The sequence below is a fragment of the Erithacus rubecula genome (genome assembly GCF_903797595.1).
Source record: "Erithacus rubecula genome assembly, contig: SUPER_Z_unloc_2, whole genome shotgun sequence".
NCBI lineage: Eukaryota > Metazoa > Chordata > Aves > Passeriformes > Muscicapidae > Erithacus > Erithacus rubecula.
Window position 1 is genome coordinate 303,193 of NW_027635860.1, and position 9,497 is coordinate 312,689.

The following is a 9,497-nucleotide window of genomic DNA, read 5'->3' on the forward strand; positions in this document are numbered from 1 at the left end:
CTAAAATCACTATGGGGTCATTTTAATAGGAACGTAAAACTCTGGTGACATCCCAAAAAATACACCCCGCACACACATGGATGACAGAGAGATTTGAATAATAACCCTAAACCACAGTTTAATAGTTCAGGCTGTCATTCCCTGCATGGGGTCCATTCCAGGAAATAATTATCTGGTGAACACAGATAATCCCACAAATTCCCCACAGTAACATGCAAAAAGTACTAAAGAATGTGGATTGTGCCCAGAAAATAACATTTGTCCCAGCCATGTTTCAGGTGTAGCAGTTTTTTCCAAGAATATAAAAAAGTCTTGGAACTGATCTTCTATTCCAATAATCCATTTCCTTCACAGGTTGATCTTACTACACCTTCAATTTTCTTTCAGAGAGTATAAGCATGGTAAGGCTGTGTGGCAACTCTGTCATTAATTTGGCTGCATTATGGAGTGATAGTAATTACTGCAAAGTAAAACCAGATGTTGATATTTCTGTAGAATAACTGGGTTTTAATGCTTTCCAAGTTATGTAAAACTAGAGGTGGCTGTGAGTCAGCTCATACACATGCTTCATATTTATCCAGCCCCTAACAGCTAATCCTTATTGCTCCAATCAGCACTAGCCAGTCTGTGGACTTCACAAATATCTATATATAGTATAAAGTGCTGTGGAAAAAGCCTCTCTTCTGCTTCACTACAGAGTGCTCAAGAGTTGAAAGCTTTTCTGGAGACTTCACCATTTAGTGGGGTTTTTTTTCCCTTTCCTCTTCTTCTACCACACTTCACAACAAGTAACAGAGAAATTACCTTCGTTATATTCAAATATTGCTACTGATGATTTTTAAGACTTGAACTGATTAGTCCATAAAATATATCTGCCTAATAACCCAAATACCTTTTCTTTTTCTACAGGATCAAAGTGGTAGATAGCTGAGCATATGAAGACAGTAGTGAATATGCAAACTTTGAAGGCAATGCTATGAAAGAAGAATCAGTCAAAAATAGAGACAGAAATTAATGCATAAGACTGCCTTATTTTCTTAGAAATTTTTATCATCTGTTCAGAAGATCTTTTCAAAATCTGTATAGTTTCTAAATTCTACTCATCCTTTTGTCTGTTCAAGCAGGCACTTGTATTCTGACTGCAGATTTGCCTGGCTGTTTGCAGCTTCATCAGCTGCTGAACACTAAAACAAAGAGAGCTCTCTCTACAAGGCACCAGAGAAAGATGATCCTTGGGAACCTCAGTGGATTGAGTGAATTCAGACTCCTGGCTTTTTCTGGAATCTCTCATTTGCACCCTTTGCTCTTTGTAGCTTTATTGTCTCTTTATATCCTCACCTTGATGGCTAACACAGTGACAGCTTTCATAGTAAAGAGTGATAACAGCCTCCATACCCTGCTGTATTCCTTCCTCACTCAGCTGTCCTGTTTGGATATCTGCTGTTTGTCAGTCATTATGCCAGCTATTCTCGAGAACCTGATGGTGGGAACAGTAAGTATTTCCAAGACAAGATTTGCAATGCTGATGTTTTTCTTCCTTTTCTTTGGAGTTGCCGAGTGTTTTCATTTGGCTGCCATGTGCCTTGATCATTAGTTTGCAATTTGCTACCCCTTGCATGACACAATTATCATGAGCAGCAGGCTCTGCACAAGCCTGGTTGCTGGATCTTACATTTGTGCAACTGCTGTGGGTTTAGTTCACACCCTGATCACCTTCAGTTCACCCTGGTGTGGTTCTGCCATCGACCACTTCTTGTGTGAGATTCAGCCTCTCCTGGACCTGCTCTGTGGCAGCACTTTCCCAAGTGAAATCCAGGTCATTGTGGTGGCTGTCTTTGCCATTCTGAGCCCTTTCTTGATGATCATTTATTCGTCTATTCATATCATTTCCACAATTCATCACGTGCCATCAGCTGAGAGCCAGGAGAAGGCGTTTTCCACTTGCTCCTCACACCTCTTGCTTGTGACTCTTTTTCATGGCACTGCAGGTTCCATGAACCTGCGGCCAAAATACAGCTACTGTGCAGCTGTGGATAAATTCCTCTCCCTTTCTTATTCTCTGGCCACTCCTTTATTGAATCCCATCATTTATAGCTTGAGGAATAAGGAGGTGAAAAAAGCCCAGAAGAAAAAATGGAGAAAATCTAGGTTGGTGTGGAAATGAAATAGAATATTTGGGTTGTTTCAGGGGTTTGTGGTGAAATTTTTCACTCTAAATTCTTGTTCAGTAAAATTAGTTTCCAGATACACTCCAGATACACTTTTGGGGTGTAAGGAGGAAGAAGAGTGGAGATTTTCAGCTGTAAGAGGGAGTGTTAGAAGTTATGTTCAAATTTTGGCAGGAAATTTCTTCCACATACTTCGGAAATTCTTATAAAAATAAACTTCTTCCTTTTTCTTGCTATTTTTCAAAGATTTTAAAATTACTTTTTACATACTTACGACTTTTTGAACAAAAGAATAACATTCAGGAGATTTTACCAAAAGAACTGAGAAGAGTAAGTTTTCATCTGGTTGCATTTATTTCCTGAAAATGTTTAGTAAATTTCTTTGGGGAAAGGAGAGGACATAATTCAGGCTATATTGTGGAGCCCAGGAAATTATTGACTACAGATTATTACTAAGATTGTTATTGGGAAAAAAAAAAGGTAAAATGCAAAATTGTATTCCTGTCTCACTGCCTCAAAGATACTTCTTTTTAGAGTCATTGTTTTCAGTATGTTAGACCAGGTGTAGGCATCTAACTACTGTAATACTCTGGAACTGTTAATAAAATTCTTAATATTAAATCCTCAAAACATAAATGATATTGGAAAGCTAAGGACATGAATTACTCCTTAAATTAATCCTTCATTCCTGGAAATAATTGTAAATATAAATATCATAAAAGTAGAGTGTTCTTTATTTGATGTCATATGAATTTTTTATCTTGGGAGTTTGCGATTCCACAGAAAAATAATAAGGTATAATGCTTTGCAGAGGCTTGATATATTTGTTTTTAATTACATCTTATTTTTTACCAAAACAATTAATTATAACAGAAAAGTGTATAATGTTTTTCAGCATTAATTAAAAAAAGAAAATGAGCCATCAATAAGGGATTTCATTAATCATATTTTCAAATATAATACCTGATTGTATTTATATTATAAAATATATGTTGTATTTTAATATAAAAGCATATTTGAGACATATTTTCTATCACTGTTGATGTTATCAGAAAATAATGTACCATATGACTTGAAGGATTTATACTGAGGCGATGTTCAATTTTTTTCTTATACTGGAGGGCAGGATTGATGTTTTAATTGTATCTTTACTTTCACTGTACCAAAGAAAAGGAGCAGTGATTCAGTGGTAATTGTTCAAGGTTGGATAAATAGAGGTTTTAAGAAAAATTTGGAAATTCTGTTATTCAGGAACAATTTATTTCACCTTTGCCTTATTACTCTGTGAATGATGGTTTTGGCATCCATCAAGTGATTTTGAGCACAGATTTCTAATAATTAGGAATGACACTTCTGACATACAAATGGGAGCCACAGCTGCTGTAGGAATCACTCATTATTTTGGGATGGCCCTTGTATGGCAGGTACAGAACTCCTGGTCATGTGAAATTATGCTAAACATTCAATTTAGTCCTTAGATTAACCAAATGTCCACACTGGAAGTTGTCACTATGGCCCTGTAGATGCCAGCTACACTTTTCATAACATTTGCTCGCCAGATTCTATGAATTTTGGATTAGTTCTGGCTGTCGTGGGAATTCAGACACCTGCAAAGAGATATCAGGGTCTGGAGTCAGATTATATTCCATATGATTGATATTCCAAATTATTGGTATTTCTGTGCCCAAACTGTCATGGGATGAAGATAAACCACTTACACAGAGCTGAGGATCTCATTTTCCAGGCTTGACTCAACAGCCCAAGGCACACTTCTGTTCATATCTCAAATATCCTAGGAAACATCTTGCTATTCAAGTGGAATTTCCTGTACCTCAGTTCCTGCCTGGTGCCTTTCTGTTGGATCCCAGAAACCTGAATTTTTGGAGCTTTCTGTGCTTTCTGGCACTAATCCCCTGAAAAACACAACTTTTGACCCGAGGTCTTGAAAAAGACTTCCAGATTGAAGTAATACAGTTAAAATCACAAGTGTGTAATTAAATAAAAAAATTTATTATTTCACATGGTAAAAAAAAATTAAATTTGAAGTTTTCATAATATAATCAAGACAAAATAGAAAAATTTAAGAAGTATCTTTTTCAGTATTTGACTTCCTTCTTCATAGTTTCAAATAGTAGTTTCTAGTTAAAAAGTTAATATGACACTGAAAGTCATAAAAAGTTAATAATTAAATTAAAAAATAAATAAAATAAATGCTATTTCTCTATTAAACTCTTAAACTTCAAAAGACTTTGTAGTTAACTAAATCTGTCTCCATTTTTCTACCAGCTAGATGTGTTATAAAATGTTCTCTACTTTTTAATAAAATTTAATAAACAGCCAAGTCCAAACACAAAAAAATCAGTTTCCATTGTGTATTTTTTAATCCTAAGTAAAAAAGAAACAAAAACAACCTCAAACAAACCACTAATTAAATAATGCTAAAACACCACCACTGTTACAGCTTTCCTCCTTTTGCTGAGCAGAGCTTGGTCAGACACTGAGCCCCTGACCCAGGGTGAGTGGGAGCTTCCACAAGCCCTGCCTCAGATTTTGGAAACAGTTTAAATGTAAGGAATCACTCTGGCCTGCAACTTTTCATGACGGCAAATCAGGTCTGTTTATAAAATGAATTATTGATTAAACAGACAAGAGATAGCAGATGGAAGATCTTAATCAAATTTACTTGCTACACAGTATAAACCTAAAGAACTACTAGTAGATTACAGCATAACATGGAACAGTGCACTATATCAAGGTAGCTATACTAAAGCTAGCAAAAGAAATAGAATGAATCAGGATTCAAATGTAATTTACCACAGAAATTATGATAATGTACAGCTTCCTTCACTTAACCCCAGGGGACTGACCACAAAGCAGCGTCCCTGCTCACTGGGGAAACTCCACACATTTCCGTGGGATGTATAGAAGATTTCTGCTTTGTGAAAGTTTGCTGTGTCTTTTGTAAAGTTTGTAAAGTGATGTCTGTCTGAAATCCAGCTTGTCTTCCAGATCTCACTCCAACAATCAGATGTTTTTGGGCAGTTTGGAGATGCCAGACCATGGGACCCATGGGACCAAAAAACTCTCTACAAGGACAACTTGTCCTGTTTGAGTTATCTGACTGTGGAACAGATAAGCTCTTGTGGGGGGAATTCCCTGCTACGCAGCCTCCCTGCTGACACTTTATAGGGTGATAGGATCCCCTCTCAGCCTTCTCCAGGCTGAGCAGGCCCTGGTACCTCAGCCTTGTCCTCAGGAGAGGGATTCTCATTGCCTTTGAATCCCTCCACTGCACTGTGACATCATTTGTGATCATGTGCATCATGTCTGCTGCTCCTGAGGAGAGGTTTCTTTCAACTGTACAACTCTGTAGAAGAAACCATCTTGTCCCAGTCTGGGGTTCCTCCTCTGCCCTGAGATCACCCTGATACCGAAATAATGAGAAAAAGGACTAATGTAGATATAGTAGTAGTCATGCTAAGGCTTAGAAAACTACAGTTTTCGGACAGGCCCTGAGAACCTACCTTGTGAAACAATAGTGAAAAGAATTAGTAGAGCATATAGAACATTTAGAACTGTGAAAACAACAATCAAAGGATTTAGTAGAGCATATAGGACATCTAGAAACTTTCAAGATAAGGCTAAAGTATAATAATAATAAATAAAGGGTTCTGGTGATGGGCAAACATACAAGGGGGATTAAGGGGGGTAGCCTATAGTTCTGAGTAGACAAGCATGCAGAATTTATAACTTTTAGGAATGATACCTGCAAGATTTATGTATCTGTATTGTTTTAAAGAATGTGTATTTCTGCACGTAGACCACTTTGTAAAAAGGTATAAAAACCTGATGGAAAAAGGGAACTGTGGGATCCTGACTTTGGACGCTAGTCCGCAGGTTCCCCGGGCCCTGAATAAAGCACCGCATAAACTGACTCTGTTAGTTTGTGTTCTGTTTGGGGCATCGGGCAACAACCCCAGAGGGACACGAAGGTGGTTCAAACCCTGGTTTTCCCCGAAGCCGCCGAAGAGAGACTGCCGGAGACGGTTTTCTCTTCTTCCAAGGACTGTTTATTATCTCTTATCTCTGGGACCTTTTGCCTGGCCAGCAGCGGTCTGCTCAGCCTGGCATCCATGGTGGAATCTGCCTGGTCAAGGCAGGGCTTATCTTATATAGTTAGTACTACGTATTACATGTTTACAAAATTTTACCAATACAATACAATTTGATTAAATGGTCCAGCCCTGACCCCAACAAATCCAAGAGGCCAACGTGTCACCCAACATGGATGACATGGAGAAGAAGGAGGAAAAGATGTCCACCCCCCCAAATTCTCCATCTTGGCCACGTGTCCCTTATCATAAACATTCAAGAAAACCTATTTATCTACATTCTAACATTCTAATTTACACTCTACTCATCATTATTTTCTGTGTCTCTTCTCTCAATGTGGGCAGATTCTCCCAAAGAGTCAAATCCAGCCCCTGCAGCTCCTGGGCAGCACTCAGGGGTCTCTGAGGGGTCTGCCAGGGGGGGTTTTGCACCCCCAAAGGAGCCAGGGAAAACCCTGGACTCCCACACATCTGGCCTGGAGGAGAGGACACTGATCTCAGACATCACTGTGGTCTTCACCATCCTGCTGAGGGGCAGGAATCCATCTCTCCATTCTCATGATCAGTGAGAGGACTTGAGGAATGGCTGGAGCTGAGTGAGGGCAGGTTTAGGTTGGATATCAAGAAAAACTTTTTCACCCACAGGGTGGTTGGGCACTGGGAAGAGCCTCCCAAGGGAAGTGGACTCAGCACTGAGCCCATGTGTGTCACTGTCTGATTAGGAATGGTGAATAATACAGCAACACACACACACAAACACACACACAGACACACAGACACAAACACATAGACACACACACACAGATACTGTCGTGGTTTGAAAGACAGGTGTCTGCCAGTAAAGACAGAAGTTTTCCTTTGAAATAGAGACTTTAATTCCACTCCCCCCAGGTTTTGTAATTGTTTGAATCAAGGACTCTGAGGCAGAGATAAGGGGGTAGGAATAACAGCTCTTTTACTAATATATCTAACCGTACAAGCAGAAAACAAGAGCAGTTGTCAGAATTACCAACAGAACAGATCAGATAACTCCATTTCAGTTCCTTCTTTAGTTGCAGGCACACTCTCTCTGTGCTCAGTCCCGTGCTGCAGTTGGAACAGGACCTGGAGCTGCCGAGGGCAGGCGGGTGTGCAGGCGGGAGGGGCGGCAGCGGCCATTCCGGTCTCGGGTGGGAACGGGCTGGAGCGGCGGCTCCTCGCTCACCGTGTGTGTCCGGGGGATCAGCTGTGTCCGCAGAGGCAGGAGGCTGGAACTGGGCAGATGCAGGGCAGGTGATCACAGACCGTCTGGCTCTCCTGTGTTCCACAGCGGGGGCTGCAAACGGGGCATCCTGCTCTGAGCTCCTCGGAAACACGAGTCCTCTCTGGAAGCAGGAGAGGCCCCTCAGGGAGGAACCGCCACCGACCCCTTTTGTCTGGAATTATCAGAGGTCCTGGGTGTAACCCAGCCAGCTCCATTGGCATGTGGATGTTCAAAAATAACTCTCAAAATTTGCGTATGAAGACATCAGAAGTTTGTCCTCTTTCCCTCAGAAAAAAATTCAATCAACAATTTGCTAACCAAAAGTAATTTGTGTTTGGTTTTTTCCAAATCTACCATTTTCTTGACTAACTGCAAACTATCAGGTGTCAAATACATGCACAACATCTGGAATAAGAAGCCTTGTTGCTACTTGGGATGTCTGGATACTCTGCTGTTGATCATCATCACATCCAGTGGGCTTCTCCTCTACTCCATAGAGAAAACAAAGTTTTGAATTCACCATTACAACAAAAAAAATTGGCTGGACTGCTGCTACATTTAACCTACTTAGGAAATACTATGTAATTACCTAGGAGATAGCAGTTACTCAGAATAAGTATTTGTATAAACTGGTATTGCAAATTGCCTAGGTAAATGCCACTGTTTAAGAAACAGTCTGTTCATGTGGAAGTGTCAAGCTGTCAGTAAAATATCCTTTCTACTTCTTTCACTTCGTTAGGAAAAAAAATCATGCACAAGGAAGTACATTGATTTTTGTCTGAGCATATAACATTAATGAAAGTTGTTGTCTTAAACTCTAAAACAGTTGAATTTTGCTTTTAGTCAAATTTGCTTTTTAGTCCTATACCAGAGGAGAATATTAGGAACAAATTGAGGTAATTTCAAGTGCATCTTAAAACAAAACATTAGTTACAACCAATATGACAATATTGTAAGTTGCAAGGTGAACAGCTGCATCTAGGTAGTGCTCTCATAGCTGTAAAGTGCTGTGCAGCCCAGGCTGGGGTGTGCAGGTTGTGCAGAACACCGAAAATGCAAGGATGATGCAAAGAAGTACCTAGATTGGGATGACAAAGGAGCTGGAGAAAGAACACTACTGAGAACACAGTCTTCGTTTCAGGACCATTCTGTGTTGTATTTGGCTTCCCTCATAAGGCTCTTAAAAAGTTCCTGGAGCCACATTCTACTATGAGAAAAGATTTTCTGAAATTGGAGGCTGTGATAGTGGCATGTACTCTGAGACAGAATTTGTGTTCCAGAATTTGGTGTACTACTTTTCAGTTGCTCTTACCTGCATTAATACTCTTCTACTGAGACCAGCTTTCACCAGAGATTTTGCAATCCTTTTGCAATCCAAGTGAGCTGCATATGCTGCACAATGATCAACTTTGGAGGGATAATTTCCCTCCAAAGAGAATGCACCTCCACCACGGGCTCTCCAGCTCTCAACAATGATCTTCTACCTAGTCAGTCCAGCATCAGCGTGAAGGACAAATAACTAAATTTATTCACATGACACAATAGCTCTTCCAATCCCGTATTAGGTTATTGAGTACATCTTTCTTTAGTATTTGCCACGTATATGACACTGTTCACAGTGTTCATATTCCAATGCAACTGCTTAATGAAAGACTTCACTAGTTGGCTGGAGTATTCTTCAGAAATGTACTAAGCCATCTGTACTGCAGTCACTTTTGAAAGCCTTTAACAGTGCAGCACAACTGTAAACAGGACAAAAAGAATGCTCCCTTCAAATAAGCAATTATGAAATGTTCTCGCTGGATTACTGGTCAGTCTTTACTCAGCAACACTCTGATGAAGGCAAAGAACTTAGACAAAAACAGATCACATACAGTCTAAAAGGTTAACAAGCTTAACCTAGATACACATACTAAATGGGAAGCAGGGGCTTCACAGAACTGCAGCTCAATGTTGTCAGCACAAGAGTACTGA

General features: G+C 39.8%; 1 pseudogene across 1 annotated transcript; it reads left to right on the forward strand.

Annotated features, from left to right (window-relative positions):
• Positions 1-1,456: 1,456 nt before the first annotated feature.
• On the forward strand, positions 1,457-2,164 carry LOC306814753 (olfactory receptor 10C1-like; annotated as a pseudogene). Its single transcript has one exon. The product of its transcript is annotated as an olfactory receptor 10C1-like (transcript).
• The last annotated feature ends 7,333 nt before the right edge of the window (positions 2,165-9,497 follow it).